The 23,685-nt window shown below is 47.3% G+C and overlaps 1 protein-coding gene across 2 annotated transcripts in view; it reads right to left on the bottom strand.

Moving 5' to 3' along the window:
• LRRC4B (leucine rich repeat containing 4B) overlaps positions 1–23,685 on the bottom strand; it is a 61,918-nt gene extending 38,233 nt beyond the window's left edge. The window contains exon 1 of one of the 2 annotated variants that reach the window (XM_058708324.1): positions 23,325–23,685. The gene's annotated coding sequence lies outside the window, so the exon portion shown is untranslated. Of the gene's footprint in view, positions 1–1,603; positions 1,972–23,324 lie in introns of those variants that run through there. The other variant, XM_058708321.1, reaches the window with a different exon arrangement.

Here is a 23,685-nt window from a genome sequence, read left to right as displayed (position 1 = left end):
GAGGCTCCCTTGCCCCTCCCCCTTCCCAGCTGGGCTCTCCCCAGGGGATTTCCCCACCCTGAGAAAGTGGCGACGGGAGAACCGGGCCTGAGGCTGCGGGGAGCAGGGCAGGGAGGAGGAGAGGGTGCTCGTGAAGAGCAGCAGAGGTGGGGGCGGGGAGAGAAGGGTCAAGATGGGAGTGGCCGAGAGGAAGGGATGGGGTGGGTGGGCGAGGGGGCATCGGGGGGCCTGGTGACTCAGACCCTGGAGAGAGACCAGTTGGGACCCTGGCAGGACAGAAGGGAGGAGCCCGTGGAAGTGGGGGCTTGCAAACTTGGGTGGAACCCTGGACAGAGCCTGGGCCTCGGGCTCCGGGACTGAAGAGAAGTTGAAAGTAGGCGATCGGCAGGAAAGAGAGATTTCAGAGAAGAGAGCTCCAGGACTGGGGGGTCGGGGGCTGGGGATCCCACGAGGTGAGGAAACAGGGATGGGGGGGCTCTGAGTGAGGAAAGGTCATAAAAGGCGGTCCCAGACACAGATGGTGTGAGTGAGAGAGGGGCTGGTGGTAGTGCTAGGGAGAAGCCCCCTGCCTCCCCATACAAGGATCGCAAGCAGAGAGGGGAGAAGACAAGGGTTCCGGGGAGGAACAGGGTAGGGAGTGGGGCTAGAGGAGAGAGGGGCTAAAGTCGGGGTCTCCTGGAGAGAAGGTCAAGGGAGGGGATATTGGGGGGGGAGAGTCAGAGATGGGGGTGAGAAGACCCTGAAAGGAAGGCAAGGTGCAGTTAGGTCTGAGAAGAGCGGGTGTGAGAGTGGAAAGCCAGCAAATGGGGGGAGGGGTGGTCCCCAAGAGGAGAGGGCTAAGGACGGTGGGAGGGAGGTAGTGGTTCCGTGGAGACACATGCCCAAGGATAGAAGGCCCCGAAGCAGAATGGGGTCAAGGAAGGGGGTTTCGGGGAAAAGGGAGGGGCAGGGGTTTCACTGCCCACCAGGAGGGGTTGGGGGACCCCAGAGAGAGAAGCGCTGAAGATTGGGGAGGGGGTTGTCTCGCTCCCCAGTCACCCCCTCCGTCTTTCCCATTCTCACTTCCCAAACTCCCCGGTTCTCCCTGGTTGCCAAGGCAACCGCTCCTGCCAGGCGCGGTCACCAAGGAAACCCCGTGCCCGCCTCTCCCCCTTCCCCATCACTGGCGTGCCCCCCCCACCCCAAGCAGCAGCGGTGTGGAGGGTGGGAGGGGCAATGGTGGGGGAAGAACTCAGGCTCCCACCCTAGAAAGGGGGGCCCCAGGTCTACACCCGGTGAGCCCCCCCACAAGCCTACATCTTCAACCCCGCAGCTGGATACGCGTAGCGACTGCCGGACGTACACCACCCCCCGCCCGTCCCCAAGGCAGCGGCGACCCCCCAACACAGAACTCGCTCGGCCCGGAGAACCCCCACCCGACTGCTTCCCCCACCCGCTTCGGCTCTCCATCAGGCCCCGCCCACTGTCCTCTGCCGCCGACCCCCCCCCCCCCCATCCCGGAGGAGGCCTTAGACCACGGTCCCCTAATTAAGAGAATGCCCCCCATCCACCCTCCGCGGTTCGGCCTCCCGCCCCCACCCGGCGCCCCTCGGCAGCTACTCACAGCGAGGAAAGGGGCTCCTTCTCCGGGGCAGCATGCCCGGCCCGCGGGGGGAGGACCCCCCCAATGAGGCACAGGGATTTGGGGTGCGAGGCCCGCTGCGGGGAGGCGCGGGGGGCGGGGCTGCGGCCGGGCCTGGGTCTCTCGAGTTCTCCCCCCTCCCCGGCTCCTGGATGGGGAGGGGGCTTCCGCAGCGGTAGCGGTGGGGTTCGGGGGGCCGCTCTGCCTCCTCGCTCGCCCGCCCGCCTGCCGCCCGGCCCGGCGCCCTCGCCTGCCGGCCCGCCGCCCGCCTTCCTTCTTGCCTTCCTTTCTTTCCTTCTTTCTTTCCTTGCTTCCTTCCTTCCAGCCTTCCTTCCTTCCTTCCTCCCTCCTCGGGCCGCCGGCGCCGCTCTCCCCCCACCCCACCCCCCCAGGCCCCGGCCCCGGCCCCGGCCCCCGCCTCGGACGGTGCGGCAGCGACCGCGAGCAGCCGAGAGCGGCGGAGACGGGAGCGGAATACTGATGATGGAGGGGGAGCGGGAGGGAGGGGAGGGAGGGCGCCGGGAGTGTGGGGGGGGGGGAGAGGCTGCCCGGGAAGGAAAGGAGGGGGGAGAGGAGAGAGGGGAGGGAGGGCAGAGAGGAGGAGAGGGAGAGGAAGAGGGGGTAGAGACGGGAGAGAGAAAAAAAAGCAGAGGATGGGTCAGGGAGAGAAAAGGGGAGGGACGAGAGGGTGGAGGGGGGGAAGGGTGGAGGGGTGGAAGAAACACAGGAGGGAGGAAAAGGGAAGGAAGGAAGAAGAGGGAAGAAGAGAGGAAGGAAATCGGGAGAGGAAGGAAAAGAGGGGAGGTGAGAGAGAGAAAGGTGGGGAGGAGCGGAGGGGAGAGATGGAAAAAGGGGAGAGAGAGAGTCAGTGTCCTGGACTGAGGGGAAGCAAGAGGGGGAGAAAGTCCTGGTACACCTTTGGTAAATATTTGCAGAATGAATGCGGGAGGGAAGGGTGAGGGAGATAGAAGGGAAGAGGGGGTAGGCAGAGGGGGAGGAAAGAGGCCCCAAAGGAGGGAAGTAGCCAGGGAGCCGGAACAGGAAAAGGCCCAGGAGCAGGGAAGTGGGGGAAGGCAGGCAGGTCCCCTTTGGGGACAATGTGGGGAGGGGGAGTGGGGGCTAGGAGCTACCTCTAAGGGCTAAGAGCCCAGGGGGAAGCCGGCAGGACAGGAAAGAGGGCCAGGAGGAGCAGAGTGGGGAGCTGAGAGGACAGAGGCTGGAGGAAGGCAGGGAGCCTGAGGAGGGGGTGGGGCAGAGGAAGAGCAGGGAGGTGGGGTCCTTGAATCCCACCGTGTCCCTGCTTCATCCTCCCCACCCCCACCCCGTCACTGAGAGAAAAGGATCCTCACCTCCATTTTCATCATGAGGACACTGGGCTCTCAGAAGATCAAGGGCAGGATCCAAATGCAGAGTCCTGGGTTCTGGAAAGGGTATTTTGAAGGAGCTGGAGAAGAGGTCGGGCCCAGGCATGGAGCCCCTGGCCCAGACCTGTCAGGTGCAGGCGCCTGGAAGGGGGCAGAGAACAGAGCCCCACAGCCTCCCCACCCTCGTCCTCTCACCTCCCCCAGGTGTCGGCAGCAGGTGCGGGGACACATTTAGAGTTGTGAAGGGGCGTTGCACCTCCACTTCAGGGAGTGGGTGGGGGGTGGGGGGGGTGGGGGGGGGAGGAATGCAGAGGCCCAGAGGTCACCTTGCCTTCTCCCTGCCCCACCAACTTCCCTGTCCACTCAAAATGGGGAGTAAAGAAACCCAGCAGGGGGCTGAAAGGAGGCAGCCCCTATCCAGGACACAGAATTTCCTTCCAGTTTCTGAAATTAGGGCAGAAATCTCACCTCTTCCTTGTCCCCCCGACCCCACCCCCAAGAAGTCAGGCTACTACTAACTTGGGACTTAGAGGAGAGAGAAAAGAGAACAGTTCTTTTCCTCATTGCTGATGTCCTAGAGAGACCAGACTCTCTCTTTGTCCTTCTTCTCAGAGCCCCTAGAGGAGGAAGGGTGGCCCCTCTACTCCACAGGCAGAAATGGGGCACAGCGGAGGAGGCTGGTCTGGGGAAGGAGGGGGCTGGGAGGCGGGATAGGAAAGTGGCCCAGACAGACATCTGTAATGAGCCAGAGCAGGAGACAGACCTGGAGTTCACAGGTGACAAGTGAGGTCACATTTGGGTGCAGTAGAGGCATCTGTGGGTGGGGAATGGGCAACCCACAGACCTGAGAGCTACAGAGAGGGGAAGCCAAGAGAGGAGAGACAGGCTAGGGCCACAGGGCAACAGGTGGGGTGTGGAGCTCTGGGTCCCCACCTGAGTGCTGCTCAAACCTGGCTCAGGTGAAGGGCGGAGTGAATGCGTGTGCACCCCAGAGTGCAGCATAGCGTAGGCCCAAGGTCAAGGGCAAAACTGTAATTAATAATGGCAGCCAGCGTGTTCCAGGCGTACTATTACTGTGGTCAGATGCGGTGCTGAGCACTTCATGAACATCTTGTTGGCTCCTTACAACTACCCTGAACTTGACTCCTAGGGATGTGGGCAGGCCCAGGGGGAGCAGGGTAGCATTAACCCTTTAGTTACTAGAGGGTCCCTGGGAGAGGCCAGTGCAGGGAAGAATTTCAGTATCTTCCAACCCGTGCACCTACTGGTCCATACTCTGGAGCTCTGCCCGGAGGGTATAATCACCCTTGTGTGGCCGAAGGAGAAATGTGTTGCCATTAAGTTCACTGGGGACCTGCTGGGTACCTGGTGCTGGTCAGGGCCCTGAGAATCAGCTGGAGAACGGGCTGGAGCCGGTCCCTGCTCTCCTGGAGCGTACCTTCCAGAAGATAGGTAACCCAAGGACCTATTTCAGATAGGATACGTTAAAAGGGGATCCTAGGCAGGAGATGGGCTGGTCGGGCATCATTGGGAGGACAGACTTGAGATAGTCAGGGGAGGCCTCCCGGAGGATGTGGCCTTGGAGCCGAGACCCCCATGATGAGAAAGAGGCAGCCGCGAGGGTGCACAGAGAAGGGTGCCCAGGAAGAAGAAATATGGGGAGCAGAGGCCCTGCGAGGACAGCAAGCTTGGGCCGTGTGAGAGAGGAAACTAGTGTGGCAGAAGATGCGAGAGACAGGGAAAGTGGAAGAGGGTGAGAGTGCCAAGTTTGGCTCAAACGCGACACCAAACCTCCACAGTATTCCTCTGCCCCCCAAACTTTGCCCTAAAGCTTAGCTCAGGTGGCAGTCGTGAGTGACCTACATCCTGACCCCCACTGTTCTTCCACATTTGCAACACTCACTGGGGCCTATGATGTACCAGAAACCATATTACCTCAGAAGGGGTGGCAGTGACCTGGGGGCCCCTGTCACAATGGAGACTGAAAGGTATGTTTACGATTTCAAAAAGCCAAATGTAAATTGCATATTTCCTTTGGGATGGCGTTTCAGAGGCTAACCCAAACATCAAATTTCTCTGCTTCAGGCTGCTAAGAAAAAAAAAACCTTTTTTTTTTTTTTTTTTAAAGAAAAAAGTGTTTAATCCACTCAAGTGTGTTAACCGCTTTTCTTACCTGGATCGGAAGCTCTGATGGGTAGTTAGGTATACTCTGATAAATAAAATATGGGCAAAGGAAATTGCCCCTTAATTTACTTTGGTTTGCTCAGAAAACTCTTTCCGGGGGCACCTGGGTGGCTCAGTAGGTTAAGTGTCCAACGTTGGCGCAGGTTATGATCTCACAGCTCGTGAGTTCGAGCCATGTAACAGGCTCTGTGCTGACAGCTCAGAGCCTGGAGCCTGCTTGATTCTGTGTCTCCCTCTCTCTCTGCTCCTCTCCCCACCCTCAAAAATAAATAGACATTAAAAAAAAAAGTCTTTCCAAGTGGGATCCATGGGGGACAGGGGTATCACCCCCACTCCGCCCCCACTGTTCATGTATTTTATCCAATATCCTACACTTAGCAACTGCTGTGGGCCTTCACCTCTGCCGGTAAATCATTAGGATCATCACCAACGGTGGAAAGTTCTAGGAAGGGGGAAACATCATAGTGGGTGCTAAGCTAGGCCCAAGAGCTTACCCCCAATTCTGCTCTTTACGACATCTCCAATGCAAACCCTAACCTGAATTCTTAGGAGAGATGGTGACCGCTGGAAAGTGAACACGGGGTCGGATGCTCAGCTTTCACAGCAGAGTAACCTCTTGCTGTCTGCTTGTCGGGTTTCCAAAACATCTGTGGTTCGTCCTGCGTCAGGGTGGCTGACCAGATTTCCCAAAAGTGGCTGCAACAACATCCCCCACCCCATGTGCTCTGACCCTCCTCTGCGTCCCATCCCTCAGCCTGGCACAGCTTTTCTCACTTTTTATGACCAACGGAGCGTGGCAGCAGCAAAGCCACGTGACTTCCAAGACTAGGTCATAAATGAGATGAAGCTTCTGCTTTATGCTGGAATAGTCACTCTTGAGCCTCTGGTGGCTATATACGTGCATGCTGTGCCCTGAGGCTGCCATGCCGGAGGAAGAGCAAACGAAGCCATGTGGAGAGACCGCGGAGAGAGGCCTGACGCTATCTGAAGAGGGAAAGGTGCCCGGCCAGTGCACAGCTGCTTTAGTTCTCCTGTCATAGCACTCCCCACGATCTCACCGTGTCTACTTTAAAGACCCAGAGCCAGAACTGCCCAGAGGAGTCCTTTCCAAGTTCTCGACGCACAGAAACCTTAAGACATAACAAAATGACTTTGTTGTTTCAAGTCACTAATAACTGAGGGTGATCTGTTACACAGCAATAGATAAGTGCAACAGTCAGCAACACGGACCCCTCACACTATGGTTCTTTACCTGACCATCTCAAACCATCTGCTTCCACCGAAAGCTTGCCTGAAATAAGCACGTGGACCACGCTGGGCTTAGTTTCTAGATATACTCCACCCCCCACCCCAAAAGAGCCAGACTTCTTGGCAAAGCAACTGCTTCCGGGTTTGGGGTGGGGCAAGTACAAAATAAACCTGGGACGTCTTTTGTACCAGAAAGACAAGGAAGTGCTCAGAGACGGATGGGATCATATTACAAGGACACAGGAGCCAGCTTGAAGGGGTTCTCCTGGCAAAAACTGGGACGATTTGAGCATCAAAAGGAATGGCTGTGACAGTAACACGTTTTGTGTGTATGTCATACACACCCATAAATGTACCTATGTACCTATCGCATCTCGATATGACAAATATGATGATATATGATAGAATGAGATCACTAGTTTGAAGCCCCAGATTCGCTCCTGCAAAGGATCATCAGGATATTCACATGTTACGTGCAGGTTACTCATACCTGTCTAATGGAGAGAAACCGTGCTCAGCACCTTAACAAGGTGAAAGCATCATTAATCTTGAGACAACCTGGCATTATGTGCCTCCTGAAGTAAAGCAGAATGAAGAGCCCAGCATCACTTATGGAGTTTCTTTGCCAAGAATATTTAAATTGAATCTACTAAAGCCTCAAGACCCCTGGTTCCCAAACTGTATGCTGAGGCACCCTGAGGGAACTGCAGCAAATTCACAGCGGGGCCACAATGTGCTGGGGAATGGTTAACAACTAGTTCTCTGGAAAAGAGTGGTCACTGAACACTGTGACATCAACATTCAGGTACGAAGAGATGCACCATGCCTTCTTCTTTCTTGGAAAGCCAGTATTGGCGGCCTCCTGGTTATATGATATTTCAAGTTTTCAGGGAAACAGTGATACTTGATATCTATTAGACACCACCTGACTGCTAACTCAGAGGCAGTTTGCTGTTTCAGCAGTAGATTTGCGCTGCGTTTTGGGGGACGATAGGTCGTTGGGGAGACCAGGTTTTTAGTAGTTCTGTAATTAAAGGCAAGCACTGCCCGGAAAATCTCTGAGGAACAGGATATGAAGGTGGTGGTGTCCAGTGTGATTCTGAAGTTGGAGATGTTGTACATTGCCATTCCGTTACTCAGTAATCCGTGTTAAGAATGAAATAAAATATTTTTCTTTTAATTTCTGTGCAATACTTTTTCAACTGGTGCTAAGTGGTTAGAACACAAATATTTAAGTTGCACATGTATAACCACTTAAACTGGTATTTTATTTTATTTTATTTTATTTTAATTATTTTATTTTATTTTTTTAAATGTTTATTTTTGAGAGAGAGAGACAGAGTGTGAGTGGGGGAGGGGCAGAGAGTGAGGGAGACAGAGGATCTGAAGCAGGCTCCAGGCTCCGAGCTGTCAGCACAGAGCCTGATGTGGGGCTCAAACCCACGAACCGCGAGATCATGACCTGAGCCCAAGTCAGACGCTTAACTGACTCAGCCACCCAGGTGCTCCTTATTTTATTTTTAAATTTTATTTAATTTTTAAAGTAATCTCTACACCCCACGTGGGGCTCAAACTCACAACCCTGAGATCCAGACTCCCATGCTCCACTGACTGAGCCAGCTAGGCACTCTAATAAATGGGTATTTTAGTTAGGTGTTTCTTTGAGGCCTCAGTGCACTGTGAAAAAATTACTGAGCCACTAAAGGCACTGTGGAGTGAGAATGGGAACCTCAGCTCCAGACCTAATTTCCATCTTATAGAAAATAGGATAGAGGAACAAGTTAAAAGGCACCATGAAGAAACAATCACACAAATCCAGACTGTGGAGCATTTACAAGATAAGTAACCTGGTCTCTTCAAAAAGTCCGTATCATGGGGCACCTGGCTAGCTCTTCGTAGGGCATGTGACTATTGATCTCTGGGTCATGAATTTGAGCCCCACACTGGGCATAGAGACTACTTTTTTAAAAAGTTACTATTATGGAGGAGATAAACAAGGTTGGAGTAGCTGCTCCAGATTAAAAGAGATTAAAGAGATGTAACAACCAAATGCAATGCATGAAACCTGCTTGGATCCTGAGCTGAAACATTTTTTTATAAGCCCTAAAAGACCATCTCTGGGGCAGCTGGGAAAATGTGAATTTGGTCTTGATCTTAGAAACATTAGGGAATCAATGTTAATTTTATTATGTGTGATATTATGATATTATGATTATGTAGGAGTATAGTCTTATTCTTCGGAGGTTCATGCTGAAGTATTTATGTCTGCAACTCACTTTCAAGTAATTCAGCATTTGAAACGTGAATAATTGTTGAGTCTAAGTGGTGGGTAGATAGATGCTCATTAATTTTTTTTTTCAAATTTTCTGTAAATTTGGTGGGGATTCAGCTGAGAGAAGGAACATTTAGGGCAGGTTGCCACTTGCAGTTAACCCCTCCCCCTCCTGCATAAACAATGTCTCCTTCTTTGCACCAGATCTTTGCACTTAAGATCTTGCTAGTATCTCTCATCACGAGACACAAGAATTCCCCAAATTTCCTTTGCTGCCACATTTCCCTGCAATGCACCCTGTTCTTTGTCCTTCTCAGCAAAACTTCTAAAATAGTTGGGAAGACTCACCATCTCCACTTCGTCATGTCCTAATCTCTCTTCAAACGCCAGCTGGGACGCTGCCCCCACTCCGCCTGACTGCCCTCCTCCAGGTCAACCATGGCCTCCGCGTTGCAAATCCTGGGGCCACTTCTCCATCCTTACCCTAGTCATCCACTTAGCCGCACTTGATAAGGTACCTTCTTGAACCGGTTTCCTCTCTTGGCTTCAGTGACTCCAAACCCTCTTGATTCCCTTCTCCCTTACCAGACTCCTTTGTCTGCTTCTCCACCTTTGCTTGGCTTCTCAATGTGAGAGGACAGCCGCAGGGACCAGGCCCTCCCTGGTGCTCTGCTCTCTCTCCCTGGGTGACCTCACCCAGTTTTAACCCCCCCACACTGGTGACTGTGGGTCTCCGGCCCTAACCTCTGCACCGAGCTCTCCCTGCATGCACACAAAGGGCTAGTGACACCTCTATTTCTCAAATGCAACATGTCCAAAACAGAGCTCTAGACTTCCGGCCACCCCCATCCCCCCCCACACACACACACACAGCCTGTTTTGCTTCTAGTCTTTCATATCTCAGCAAATTGTACACCCAGAATTTATTTGTCGAAAGAATGTAGAAGTTGTTCTCAATGGTGCTCTTTTTCTCATCCTCGTCCAACTCATCATCCAGTCCTGTGTCTCTACCTCTAAAATACATTGCAGACAGTCCCTTCTTTCCATCCCTTCTGCCACCACAGAAGCAGCCACCGTCCTCTCTCCCGCGGCCAGCCAAAGGCCACCTCACAGGCCTTGCTGCCACGCCTGCCTCCCTACAACCCATTCTTCACGCAGCAGCCAGAGTGGTCCTACTAACATGTAAATTAGATCATATTATCCGTCTACTTAAGACATTCTGAGGACTTCCCACCCTGCTTCAAATGAACTCTGCACTCCCGAATGTGGCCTCTAGGGCTCGGCACAGCTGGGCCCTGAAAGCACTCCATTTCATCTCCTACCACCCTCCCCTTCACTCCCTACGCTCCAGCGTCTTCCAAGACAGTGAGTTCATTCCTACCTCAGGGCCTTAGCACCAGCTACCCTCTGCCTGCAACACTCTTCTCCCAGATCTTCACATGGCTGGCTCCTTCAGATTCTCAGATCCCCCTTCAAATACCACCTCCTCCAAGAGACCTTCCTTGTCCAACTTGTTTAAAGGAACCATCCTACTCACTCCTGGCCACTCTTTATAACAGGACTCTGTTCTATTTTCTTCATAGCATTGATTCATAGCTGAAATTTTCTTGTTTGTTTGTTTACCTACTGCTCACTGACTGTTTTTCCTCACTGGAAGGCAAACTCCTTGAGAACAGAGACCTGCTCTATTCTCAGTGATTACTACCTCCCCAGTGTATGGAAAGTGTCAGAAAAATTGTGTGTTTTCATTAAGTTTGTTGAATACGATACTTCATCCATCCGGTCTTCTATGTCCTTCAGATGTGCTTCTTGAAACAAAACCGTCCCTCAGTATGATGAAACACTACCCGTGTCTGTTGCGCCTGCTGTGCATCAGACAGGGGCTCACGTTATCTCTAACCCTCCCAGCGATCCCACGAGGAAGGTCCCCTTATTCTCCCTGTTTTACAGAGAAGACTCAAGTTCAAAGAAGTGAGTACTTATACCAGACCACACAGTAAGCAAGTTTAGACTGGATGCCAAACCTGCTCTATCTGACTTCGGAGCAAATGTTCTTTCTACTCTGCTTTACTGTTTGGGACATAATTGAATCGCAATTTCTTCCCGGTGTGACACACAGGGAACTCCTGCTTAGGGCCGTGATGAAATAACTGATACCAGACTCGCCCTCCTGTGACAAACAACTTGTGTGGACAACATATGTGAGGCCACTGTTTCCAGGCGCGGAACAAGCAAGAAAGAAGGGGACTGTGATCCTAAAACCTGTGCTATATAACCCGGTAACTTCAGTCTTGGGTATTTACCCAAGAGAAATGAAAACAGGTACCGTAAGTAGCTGCACAGCTCATACTAAGACTCGGGGAAGACTGTTTGGAGAATCTTTATTAATAATAGCATAAAACTGGGGGTGCTTGGGTCGCTAAGTTGGTTGAGCGTCCAACACTTGATTTTGGCTCAAGTCATGATCCCAGGGTTGTGGGATCAAACCCTAGGTCGGGTTCTGTGCTGAGTGTGGAGCCTGCTTGGGATTCACTCTCTCTCCCCCCGCTTTGCCCCTCTCCTCCACTTGTGCCCACTTTCTCTCTCTCTCTCCAAAATAAAATATTAAATATATATATATATTTATAATATATATATATTACATATATATATAGTAATAATAACATAAAACTGGAAACAACCTCAGCTTTCATGAATAACGGAAGAGACAAATCCATTGCAGTGTATTCATAAAATGGAATGTTATTTAGCAACAAAAAGAATAAACTACTGATACTTTCAACAACATGAATGAATCTCATAGACATTATGTTAAGAAAAAAAAGACACAAAAGAATACATGACATGATTCTCTTTGTGTAAAGTTCAAGAAAAGGCGGAATTAACCTTTAGTAATAGAAATCAGAACAGTGGTTGCCTATGGGGTTGGGGATTAATTGGAAGCAGGCACAAGAGAACTTATTGGGTTGATGGAAATATTTTGTTATCTTGAATGACAGTACTGGTTACATGCGTCTACAGATTTGTCAAGACTCAGTGAATTGTAACCTTAATATCTGCATTTCTCTGCATATGTAAATTGTTCCTAAAAATAATTCATTGGCCTCTATTTCATAGAAGTTACAAAAGTAAATTCTAGGTGTTTTATATATCTAAATCTAAGAGGTAAAACAATACAGCTTTTAAAAGAAAGCAGAGGGGACCATTTTCATGTACTTGGAGCGGAAAAGATGTCTTAAACAAGACCAAATTAACCATAAAGGGAAAACATGGTAAGCTGGACTATAGTAAGAACTTCTGTTCATCAAAAGACACCATGAAGAAAGTGAAAAGGCAAGCTACAGACAAGATGGATTCTTATCTAGAAGATAAAAAGAATTCCTTCTAATCAATAAGGAAAAGTCAGACAGACCAATGGAAAAATGGGCAAACTCTTACCCTGCTGAAGGGAGCACAGACTGGTATAACCACTCTGGAAAGCAGTTTGGTAGGATCCTTGAAAGCTGAGCGTCCGCACACCCTACGACTCCCAGGGATATATCCACCAGAAATGCATACATGTGTTCACCCAAAGATACGTACAAGGACTTTCATAGTAGCACTGCTCATAATAGCCAAAATCTGAATATAATCCCAAAGTGCATTGACAACAGAATGGATGAGTAAATGGTGCTACAGCCACAAATGGCGTCCCCACAGAAATAAGAATGAATGACCGACAGTCACATGCAACGACATGGATGGATCTCGAAACAATTAGATGGAACGAAAAAAGAAGCTCATCCCAAAGGAGGCAAAACTAACCTATGGGGTTTGAAGTTAGGGTAGCGAATACCCTCTCTTGGAAAGAGCATGGTGCCTGGAAGGAAACGTGAAAGGGCTTCTGGGAGGCTGGGAATGTTCTCTCTCTTGATCTGGCTGCTGATTACATGGATATGTTCACTTTACAGAAATTCACTGAGCTGGACACTTACAAATGGTGTATTTTCCAAATATACAATATGGTATATTGTATATGTATGGTATACAATATACAAATGGTATATTTCCTGTGTATATTATATCTATATATCTATATATCGATATCGATATCTATCTATAAATCGATATATCTATCGAATATCTACCTATCTATTCAATATCGATATATAGATATATCTCTCTAAGCTTTTCTTTTTTTTTGGAGTAAAGTAATTCATGATTGTATTAGTTTTCTATTGCTGCTATAACAAATTACCACAAACTTGGTGGCTTAAAACAACACAGATTTATTATCTTAACAGTTTTGGAGGTCAGAAGTCCAAAGTCAGTCTCACTGGGCTAAAAAGGTGTATTATGTCTCTGGAGGCTCCAGGAGAGAATCTGTTCCCTAGCCTTTTCCAGCTTCTAGAGGCGCCTGCATTCCCTGGCTCATGGCCGCATCACTCTAACCACTGCTACCACTGTCCCATCACCTTCTCTGACGGATCCTTCTGTCTCCCTCTTGTGATTACATTAGGCCCACAAGGTTATCCAGGATAACCTCCCCCTTTCAAGATCCTTAACCTGGTCACATCTGCAAAGTCTTTTTGCCATGTAAATCAACATATTCACAGGTTCCTGAGATTAGGATGTGGGCCTCTTTATTCTGTCTGCCATAATGACTGTGAAAGAACAGGTGTCAAAGAGAGAAAAAGTAGCAAAAAAATGTCCACACTCTCACCCTCCAAATACGATCGCTCTCTAACAGTTTGGTACATTTCCACTTAGTCTTCAAAAGCATAGTTACATTCATACTTCATGTAAAATGTGTGCATTCTGCTTTTGTTCACTGAACATTACCTCATCAACATTTCCATGCTAAAATATATTTTTCAAAATGTCATCTAAGATGGCTGTGTAATGTTCTATTGAGTGGATACAGCATAGTTAACTTAACCATTCCCTGCTAGTTGGATACCCTGGCAATTCCATTTTAAAAAAACTATCACAAATAACATCATGATGAACCTCTTTGTATATAAGTCTGTTTGAGTTGCAGGTGGATTCCCAGGCCTTAAGAGCATGACCATTTTTCCTGTGGTTGACAACCTACCGCCAAATTGCTTTCTAGAAGGGTGGCAGCAATTTCCATTCCAACAGTGCACGTGGGCAATGATGTCTGTTTCACTGCGCTCTCACCAGTGTTGAGTGGAACCTTAAAATGTTTGTTGCTCATTTGATGGGCAGAAAAAAGAATCACTGAGTTGTTTCAGTGCTATGACCTTGGGCTTTATCAAAAGGAACAAAATGAACAGTTCACTGCAAAGTTTTGTTAATGACTCAGTAATTCAACTCATAGGAACTTATATGAAAGAAATACCCAGACAAGTAGACAAAAAAAAAAAAAAATGTACTCAAAGATGTGTGTTGTGATGGCAAATTTGAAAATGTCAAAATGTTAAAAATAGAGTATGGGTGACGTTGGGGAAGTCACTGTACCTGTATCCTATAGTTTTCATTTCTAATCACCATTGTCCTATTTATTAATCATTCATAAATTCATCCATCTCACACATGGATTAAACTCTGTGCTGAGAGCTGAGAGCTGAGGATATAGTGATGAACAGAACAGTGGGAAACAAAAAGGCTGCACTCAGGAAGCTTACAGTGTTGTCTCGTAGACTGACCTACCTTACTGAAGGATCTCTTCGCCTCTGTTTGTCCTTTTAAAGACAAAGGGGAGGGGCGCCTGGGTGGCTCAGTCGGTTAAGCGCCGACTTTGGCTCAGGTCGCGATCTCGCGGTATGTGAGTTCGAGCCCCGCATCGGGCTCTGTGCTGACTGCTCAGAGCCTGGAGCCCGTTTCAGATTCTGTGTCTCCCTCTCTCTCTGACCCTCCCCCGTTCATGCTCTGTCTCTCTCTGTCTCAAAAATAAATAAATGTTAAAAAAAAAATTTTTTTTAAAGACAAAGGGGAGGGGGGCGGAAGGGTCGGAACAGATACCGTCTGTGGCCTTCCAAATCCAGTTTCTAGGTCTCTACTTCATTTACTTCTTATTCCCCTTGTTAGACTGAAATCTCCTTGAGGGAGTATAGTGGGGGATCTGCCCTCTTGTCAGCCCAGCAGGCACGTCTTCCTCTTTCAGGTAGTGGCACTGTCATTTCCCTCTGGGGCCTCTTCTGGCCCACTGTGCCTTTACGTGACTTCCGTACAGCTAACCTATCACAGGTGTTAGGAGAAGGTGCCTGACCCGGGCCTGGCGTCTCCCAACGAATGAAAACCAATCTCAGCACCTTTTCTGGGGTTACCAGGGAAAAGGTGTTGGCTTGACCCTGGGGCTGGTTAGCTGGTAGAAATGAAACCTGGAGCTGCCGGTGACCGTTTGCTACACTCGGGGCTGCTGCACATGTTTGGGCAATCTGTATTCTGCACAAATTCAGCCAGCGCTTGCCAAACCTTATGTCCTGGATACAAGACTGTACAGCCAGACGGAAGGGATGCCTTTTTGAAATTTGTCCACCCAGAGTTAGCGGCTTTTTGTAATTTGTCCAGTCCAGGGGCCTCTTGTTTTGTTTTGTTTTATAATTCTCCCTCAAGGCACCCGGTGACCCTGCCATAATAGAGAAGAGGCTGCCTGAGAATAAAGGCAACGCAGAGGAAAGCAAAGGGGAGAAACCAAGAGACACGTTCCTGCCAGCAATGTTTGGGTGCCTGAGCCAGCCATTCCTGATGCTGACACTAGTCCTAAACTTTTCAGTTACACGAACCAAGAAATGTACACTCTTCCCCCTGCCGCTTCCCCCCCACCCTTTTTTTTTTTCTTTTGCGTAAACCAGTTTTCACTGGGGTTCTGTTACTTCCAAGTGTAACAGAACTGACCGATACCATGAAGGACTGCTTGTTAACTCTATCTGGTCATACTGCTCAGCACTCTCTCATTTCCCCTCTACGGGCCGTCAGTTTACTTAACTCTAAAATGAAAGAAATGAGTCAGCAGTGTTTCCTATTTCAATGCTGATTATATATGCGTGATTTTAGAGAAATCTTGTTACATGAAGTAGGGAAGGTTGAGCTTATTGACCCCATCCTACAGCTGTGATAACGGCAGTTGGGAGCAATTAAGTGATTTGTTCAAAGTTACATAAAACAAGTACACGGAGCTGCTGGGATTTGGACACTGAGCTGTCTGGCTCCAAGTCCTGTGCTCCATTGACAGGTGGGGAAGCTGTGATCCGTATAGAGAAAGCAACTTTAAAATCACAGGGAATGGGAAGAGGGGCAATTAGTGGCAGGCTCTTCTGATTTCCACCTGGTGCTTCCCACCCCCCCCCCCCCCCCCACATAGTGCTACCTCTTGGCTGAGAGTGGCCATAAAAGCATTTTGGAAAAAAAAAGTCAATATATATTTCCCTATAGGACTGGTGAAACTAAGCTGACTGCTGTATTCCGTGTTGATGGGGATGTGGGAAGATGGGCTCTCAGCCCCACGGCGCGCAGAAACGAAACTCGGTATACCCGCACAGCACAGCCACCACCTTGTCGTGGCTTCATCACGTGCGCAGGGTACCTTTTCCTACCTCTTCACTTTGTGCGGGGTCACATGACTTGCTTTGGACAAGGGCACGTGGGTGAAAAAACGACAGTGTGCCAATTCTGAGTCTAGGACTTCAGTGGCCTAGTGTGTTGCCATTTAATCCTCTGAATCTCTGCTCTGGCCACCAGAGGCTTTCCGCAGGAGCAGACCCTCCCTCCGCCTGAGCCCCAGAATGGAACACCTGGAACAGATCGGAGCCAGCCAGCCCTGTAGCCTATGGCAGAGCAGCTCCAGACAAGCCAAGCTAGATGAGCCAGCACATGAGCCAGAACACATGATTATTATTTGAAGTTGCTGCGTTTTTGGTATTCGATGTATAGCAATAGTTGAAAGTTACAGGAGATGTTTATTAAAATAAAAGGAATACACCCACATGACCTGTGATTTCACCTGTCCTTATTGACCCTAAGGAAACAGACATTTACCCAAGGAAATCTGTATAAAGATGTTCACAGCAATATTGTTTTTAAGAGCAAAGAAACAAAAAAGAACCCAAATGTCCAGCGACAGGAGAATAGATAAATAAACATGAGTTTTCTGGAATACCATTGCAGTTCTTAAAAGAAATGGTACAGAGCTATTTAAGTAAATCTGGATAGATTTCCAAGACATATTGTTGAGTTAAAAAAGCAAGCTGCAGAACAATATGTACAGTATGATCCCATTTATGTTAAAACACACTCACATGGTTGCTCAAAACAATACTACTCATTTACTATACAATACTATGCATATACTATATTACTAGATATATATACACACTTTAAGACAAAGATCTGGAAGGACCCACCATAACAATGATAATAGTAGTTACTTCCTGAGGAGATACCTAGTTTGGAAAGAGGTGATCAAAGGGGACTTCCGCTTGATCTGTAACACTGTCTTTAAAAAGCAAAGAGAATCTATCCGCACATTACTTGCACACTTGAAAACTAATTTTTCACAAGGGAAGAAATGTGAGTATGTGTACATGCATACGGCAAATAGAAACCTAAGCTTTTATTTTAAATGTCCTTTAGAGGCACACAAACCTGAATTCAAGTCCTGTCTCTGTCACCAGCTTACACAAGTCACTCCATCATTCTGAACTTTTGTTTTCCCATATGTAAAACCGGGATGCGAATTTATATTTAATAGGGTTGTCGCGAAAAGTAAATAATATTGTATGTAAAGTCCCAAGAATAGTGTCTGACAGGCAGTGTATGTTCAATTAGAAGTTAATTCTTTTCCATTTCCCAGCCCCATCTAATTCTAACCTTGCTTCTAACCCAGGAGTCAGACTGAGATGATGGCTTTGTGGGTACCTCAGAATTTATCCCCTCTGTGCTAGGTAGAATAATGGCTCCCCCAAAACGTCCTAATCCCCAGAATCTGTGACTATGTCAGGTTCGATGGTAAAAGGAAATTAAGGTGGCTCTTCGCTGACTTTAAGATAAGGAAGGTGGCCTGGATTATCTAGGTGGGTCCCATGCAATCATGAGGTCATATTTCCACCAGGAGGGCAGAGCCTGCACGAAGATGAAGCCAATTAGAGGAAATCAGAGGGCTCAGAAATTCAAAGAGACACATTCCTGGGAACATCCTGTGAGCGCCTGGATCCATGTGTGAAGTTTGGAGCTAGCCATGACTTTTCATTTACAGTTGACCCTTGAACAGCGAGGGAGGTAGGGCGCTGACCCCATCCCCTGCACGGTTGAAAATCTCCATATACCTTTTGCCTCCAGAAACCTGAACCACTAACAGTCTACTGTTGACCAGAAGCTTTACGGATAACATATAAACAGTCAGTGAACACATATTTTGTATATGTATCATACACTGTGTTCTTACAATAAAGCTAGAGAAAGAAAATGCTATTAAGAAAATCATAAAACATATTTGCAATACTGTACTGTATTTATTTTAAAAAACTGCTTATAAGTGGACCCGCACTTCAGACGCATTGTTCAAGAGTCAACTGTATATGAGACAATAACCACTCCCCTTTTTTCAGCCAATTTGAGTTGGCATTTTCCTCTTTGCAAGTGAAATGGTCGTTTTGAGACTCTGATGAGCTAGAAACTCATTCCCTAGAGAAAAACACATGCAGACAAACCTTTGTATACAATTCCCGGGAAACTTTTGACCCCCTGAAGTCAGGCCCCAGGTTATGAAGTCCTGCTCTGTTCTAAACATATCGCTGCCAGCAGGCATCAAAGAGAAGGAGAGAAGAGAGAAAGTCTTCAGGGAGTCCAGGATCCCTCCTTCTATTTCTGTAGAGGAGCTTTGATATGGGTCATAGACAAACGATTGGATCGAGGAATAAAAGATGGGAGCTCTCTGTGGAAGATGCGAAAAGGTTCTTTGGGAGCACTTTGCTCGCTTCCTTGAGGAAATCTCTGCCTCTTTTAGGATTTACTGGAGGAAGGGTGTAAAACGGGGGGAAATTCAGCACCTCTTGGACGTCCTTCTTCTGTCTTCCCACACTTGGGACAACTGAAGATCAGAGAGGTAGAGTGAATTGCCCAAGATACACGGCAAATGGGTAAAGGTTTTGCATTTTGGCCTAGTTAGCTCTTTTATATAGAAAGAGCCCTTCCAAGTCTTCCTTTTCTTTTTACAATAGAAAAGAAACATGTCCCTATGGTCATGAGGTCCTATACATTTTGGCCCCTGCCTCCATGCCCTTATTTTGAACTCTTCTCCCTCTCATTCATTATGCTCCCTCCGGTGATTCTGGCTTTCTTTCTGTATCTCAAACATGACAAATGTGTCCCTGTTTCTTCCTTCTGCCTGGAATCATACTGGATAATCCACAAGTCAGACGAGATACATGTTCAAGGACCAGCAAAGTAAGGGCTTTCCAAAGGCTTTTGGGGAAAGAATTAAATATTGCAATGAAGCCATTACGGGAAAAACCAGAATATGGATCCCTTACATTGATCTTAATATTTAATATTTTTAAAAACGAATATTGGCCTATAATTTTCTTTTCTCATACTCTCCTTGTCAGGTATTGGTCTCAAAGTTAGGCCAGCCTCACAAAACAAGCTGGAGAGTGATCTCTCTTCTAGTCTCTGGAAGAGTATGTGTGATATTCAAATTATTTCATCCTTAAATGTTTAGTGGAAATTGCCAGTGACAATGTCCGGACCCAGAATTTTCTTTGTGGTTAATTTTTTTTCAGTTACTATCTCATTTGTTTAAATGGTTTTAGAACTAATCAAATGCTATGTTTCTTCTTGAGTAATTTCTGGTAGGTTATGGTTCTAGGGAAAATGTATTGATATTAAGTTATTCTTAATATCTAATTTTTACCTTGTTAATATCTGTAGCACCTGTAGCAATGTCCCCTTTTTAACTCCTGATATTGGCTATTTGTACTTTTTCTCTATTTTCTTTATTTCTAAAAAATGTTTTTATTTATTTTTGAGAGAGAGAGAGAGAGAGAGAGCGCATGAGCCAGGGAGGTCCAGAGAGAGAGGGGGACAGAGGATCTGAAGCAGTCTCTGCACTGACAGCAGTGAGCCCAATGGAGGGCTTGAACTCATGAACCATGAGAATCATGACCCCGAGAGAATCATGACCCCGAGAGATCATGACCTGATCCAAAATCCAACGCTCAACTGCCTAAGCCACCCAGGTGTCCCATATTTTATCTATTTCTTTTAGTGCTTATCCTAGAAAGGGAAACTTACAAACTAACTTAAAAAGCTTCAATTAATCAACATGAGTAGGAAATAGTCAATCATATTATAAAACATGGATGGTGACCGTAACTAGAGTTATGGTGGGGATCATTTCATAGTGTACAAAAATCCTGAATCACTATGATGTACACCTGAAACTAATAGGATATTGCATATCAAATGTATTTCAATAACAAAAGTTAACCAACACCCTCAAAATATTAATCAACACCTTTACTTACCTCTTTGACAATACGAGGACTTTAGAATATAGTAACACCATATAGCCCCTCCTAACATGTGTTTTATTATGCATTTATATTCTCTTTCTTTAATGTACAAGCTATTATTATTGCTGTTATTGTTTTACACAGTCAAAATCTGTTCAGATTTATTCACATATTTATCACTTTCTTTGCTTTTTATTTCTCCTTGCATCTCGGATATTCCATCTGGGATCACTTTTTTTTTTCCTGCCTAAATTGGAGTCCTCAAAATATTTTTTTTACTAAGGATCTGCTGCTAGTGGTAAACTCTCTTCACTTTTTTAAATCCCAAAATGTATTTTGATCTCATTGAAATTTATTTTTCACTGGGTATAAAATTGGCAGCTATTTTCTATCAGTGCATTGAGCCTACTCTGGCTTCCATTGTTATTTTTAAGAAGTCAGTTGTTAGGAATTGATCTTTTGAAAGGCATCTGTTTTCTCTGTTATTGAGGTCCCTTTTCCTCTAGTATGCCTCAAATATGTAATAATGTTTCTAGGTGTGGATTTCTTTCTATTTATCTTGCTTATTACTCACTGGGCTTCTTGAATCTTTCAGTTAGAGTTTCTCACCAATTTTGGAAACTTGAAAAATCCACCATTGTTTCTTTAACTGTTCCTTTTGTCACATTCTCACTCTCTTTGGAGGACTCAGAATAAATGCAAAGATAAGACCTTCTGGTTCATGCTCCGTGTCTCAACTTCTTTTTTTTTTTTTTTTTTAGACTTCAGTTTTTTTTTTTAATTTAATTTTTTTTTTATGTTTATTTATTTTTGAGACAGAGAGAGACAGAGCATGAATGGGGGAGGGTCAGAGAGAGAGGGAGACACAGAATCCGAAACAGGCTCCAGGCTCTGAGCGGTCAGCACAGAGCCCGACGCGGGGCTCGAACTCACCGACCGCGAGATCGTGACCTGAGCTGAAATCGGACGCTCAACCGACTGAGCCACCCAGGCACCCCTCTCAACTTCTTTTATATGGTCTCTGCCCTGTCTCTTCCTGGTGTGTTATGGGTAATTTTGTGTGACCTCTGTTCCAGTTCACTATTTCTCTCTCCAGTTGTTGCTTTTTTTTTTTTTTTTTTCAACGTTTTTTATTTATTTTTGGGACAGAGAGAGACAGAGCATGAACGGGGGAGGGGCAGAGAGAGAGGGAGACACAGAATCGGAAACAGGCTCCAGGCTCCGAGCCATCAGCCCAGAGCCTGACGCGGGGCTCGAACTCACGGACCGCGAGATCGTGACCTGGCTGAAGTCGGACGCTTAACCGACTGCGCCACCCAGGCGCCCCTCCAGTTGTTGCTTTTAATTTTAAGCCTATTCGCTAAGTTTTAAGTTGCTACTAGTTTTTCATTTTCAAAACATCTAGGTAATATTTATAGTTTCTTCACCCCTGTAAAAAACGGCGGTCTTAGATTTTTATATAAACAAACCACATGGTCTGATAATTCCAGTATCCCAAGTGTTTAGTGGGTTTCTAGTGCCTCTTACTTCTACTGGGTTTTGTTCCTGGCACTTTTCCTACTTGTTGATGTCAGACTTGTGCTACCCGCTTTCCTTAAAAATACGTTTACCAGAATGATTTGAGGCCTCTCATGAAAGTTCTTTTCAGCAGAGAAAACTTTCTGAGTGTGCTATTGTCAAGACTTTAAAAACACTGCTAGTCGGAGACTAAATTAAATTCACAATCTGAGGTCATGACCGCAACTTCACAAACGGGGGCCAATTTACTTCTTGTTTCCCTCCCCTCCCTGAGGGTATAGCCCTGGCTTTCCCAGTGTGGTGTGGACTCCCCACCTTGGTTGGGCCTGAGCTTTTTTTTATTGCCCTCACCTAAGAAGCCATCCAAATAAAAGTTCAAATTTGCCAGGATTGTAAAATCCCCTCAGGGCAGAAGTATTCTGATTACTTCTCTGGGTTCTTGATTTCCCTTCAGTTACGGCCTGATAAATCTTGTGACACCTTCAATGCTTTTAAGACTTAAAATTTTTTTTTTTTTTTTTTTTAGCCAACACGTTTAGTTGTTGCAGTGGGAGGCTTGGTCTGAATCACCTAGCCTGCTATGTTTTTTTCAATTTTTAATGTTTATTTATTTTTGAGGGAGAGGGAGACAGTGTAGGCAGCGAAGGGGCAGAGAGAAAGAGAGATACAGAATCTGAAACAGGCTCTAAGCCGTCAGCACAGAGCCCAATGCGGGGCTCGAACTCACAAACCGCAAGATCTTGATCTGAGCCGAAGTCGGATGACCAACCAACTGAGCCACCCAGGCGCCCCAACCTAGCCTGCTATTATCAACAACTTCAATTATTCTGTCCTTTCAGCTTTGCTTAAATTTTCTTCTTGGCTCTTGGGGCACCTGGGTGGCTCAGTCAGTTGGGTGCCCGACTTGGGCTCAGGTCATGATCTCGCGGTTCGTGAGTTCGAGCCCCGCGTCGGGCTCTGTGCCGACAGCTCGGAGCCCGGAGCCTGCTTTGGATTCTGTGTCTCCCTCTCCCTCTGCCCCTCCCCCGCTCACGCTCTGTCTCTCTCTCTCTCTCAAAAATTAATATTAAAAAAATTTTTGTTAGTATTTTCTTCTGGGCTTTTTTTTTTTTTTTAATTTTTTTTTTTTTTGACGTTTTATTTATTTTTGAGACAGAGAGAGACAGAGCATGAACGGGGGAGGGGCAGAGAGAGAGGGAGACACAGAATCGGAAGCAGGCTCCAGGCTCTGAGCGGTCAGCCCAGAGCCCGACGCGGGGCCCGAACTCACGGACCGCGAGATCGTGACCTGAGCTGAAGTCGGACGCTTAACCGACTGAGCCACCCAGGCACCCCAATTTTCTTCTGGGCTTTTAATACTACTTGGCGTTATATAAATAAATAAATATGTCTTTGTCTGCCGACCACTTTGAAAGCTACATGGGCACGTGTACTTGGTCTTGTTCACGGCTGTGTCCCCAGCATCCAGAATAGCCTCTGGCATATAGTGCGTGTTCAATATATGTTGAACGAACGAATGAATGAAAAAAGCGCTTTTGCCACTCGTGCTCTGGCTACAGTGGGCCAAAGCAAAACGGCTAGGGGGATTCAGAAACATGGTCCCAACTCCAGAATCCGTGTGGAGACATTTCAAAACACAATCCCAAATCAAGGTCACAACTTACCAAAGCGGCATAAAGAAGACAGCTCAAGGCTCCATGGTTTCCCGTGCTTGCCAGGATGAGGTGCTGGGCCGGGGAGTGAGTCTCGCTCAGTTGGTAGCCACAGGCTGCGGTGTCCCTTTCACCCTCTCTGCTGTTTTGTTCGCTTCGCCACCCCTCTTTGCTTCGGCCTGTCGCCCTTCCCTCCCGCTGAGTCTCAGGTGACCGAGCCCTTGCTTTCTTCCTCTTTGCTCTGGTCTCTCTGTTCACCTCTATGACTTGCTCTCTGTCTCGCTGTCCCCGTCGTCCCCTGTTGTGCCTCGGTCATGTTCTCCTTCTCCCTCTGTCCTCCTCTGTAAGATGCGATGCCAGTTTCTTTCCGGAC

The sequence above is a fragment of the Neofelis nebulosa genome, chromosome 17 (genome assembly GCF_028018385.1).
Source record: "Neofelis nebulosa isolate mNeoNeb1 chromosome 17, mNeoNeb1.pri, whole genome shotgun sequence".
Taxonomy (NCBI): Eukaryota; Metazoa; Chordata; class Mammalia; order Carnivora; family Felidae; genus Neofelis; species Neofelis nebulosa.
This window is presented reverse-complemented; position numbering and strand designations above follow the sequence as displayed.